Source organism: Orycteropus afer, unplaced genomic scaffold, assembly GCF_000298275.1.
Source record: "Orycteropus afer afer isolate SDZICR_OR568_19922 unplaced genomic scaffold, OryAfe1.0 scaffold00174, whole genome shotgun sequence".
NCBI classification, from domain to species: domain Eukaryota; kingdom Metazoa; phylum Chordata; class Mammalia; order Tubulidentata; family Orycteropodidae; genus Orycteropus; species Orycteropus afer.
Window position 1 is genome coordinate 5,912,785 of NW_006921761.1, and position 1,262 is coordinate 5,914,046.

The following is a 1,262-nucleotide window of genomic DNA, read 5'->3' on the forward strand; positions in this document are numbered from 1 at the left end:
GAGGGTTTGAACTATCCCACAATTGGAAGTGTCCCCTGAACCTTTAGCCTTGGACCCAGTAGGGTACAAAGGTAAGGTTTTGGGCAGCAGGGGAGCTGAAGTGGGAAGAAGCAGGGAGGGAGAGAGGGTGACTTATAGTAGCAAACACCTTTTCCCAAGGGGTCCCCCAACATCAGAGACCTTCTCTGACACCCCAGTTCTTCACATGTCTGAGTATGGGAAACTGTTACAGGTGGAATTGTGTCCCCCAAAATATGTAATAAAATCCTGGACACACCAGGCCATAATTTAGTTGTGTAATTGAATCAGTTGACCTTAGGTGGGGTAGATCGCCTTGAACAATGCAATCTAAAGTCACACAATCAATCAACCTAGGTCACAGCAGTTGTGATGCAGGGAATGCCTTGGTCTGGCTCTTCTGGCCCTGGTCTTTGTGATTCCCACCAGATGAGTGGATGGGACTACGCAAACGTGAGGTGCCTGGTACTGGATAGCTTGTTAATAAGGTGAATAAGGTACATGGTGCCCTTGTGGGGGTGGGACCATGCAAATAAGGTGTATGGAATCCTAACATGGGGACTGGTCAGTTTTGCCATCCTGCTAGGCTTAAAATGAGTTCTCCCGGAGGTAGAAAGGGGAATCTCACTACCATCAAGAAAGAAGTGGAGTGCATCTTTGGACCTAAGACTCCTATGCTGAGATGGCGGAGAGATTGGGGAGAGGCAGCAGAGAGACGGCAGAGAGACGGCGGTAGCAGAGGCAGCAAAACTAACAGAATCAAAGACAAGCGTGCGACAGAGTGGTGGGTTTCTTGGCCAACAGACTGAAAACGCTGAGTGCCTTTGGACAGGAGCCTTGCTAGTGGAGCGGGGTGCCTCTCTGGGCACCTATTGGCAGAGCTAAAAGAGCTTTATAGTACTTTCCCAAGTAAGGCAGAGTCTGAGGCCAGAGACAAACATGCCTGTGGCAGGGCTAAGAAGTTATTCTGACTGAACAACTGTACCCTGAGTCGTTTCTGGTCCTGAACTATAATTGTGAGTACTGTCTTTAAGTTCTGTGTGGCCATTCTGACAGATGATCAAACCCAGCAGGGAGGCAGTGAGTGCCGTGGAGGGGGGTTGGTCAGCTTGGTAGAGGGTTGCAGGGTGGTGGCGTGACTGACCACTCCTCACAGGAAGCAGCCTCGGGCTGTTGGTGTTGTTCTGGATCCTCCTGCCCTCTGTGGACTCGGAGGCCAGACTCTGCCCACATTGTTTTTACAC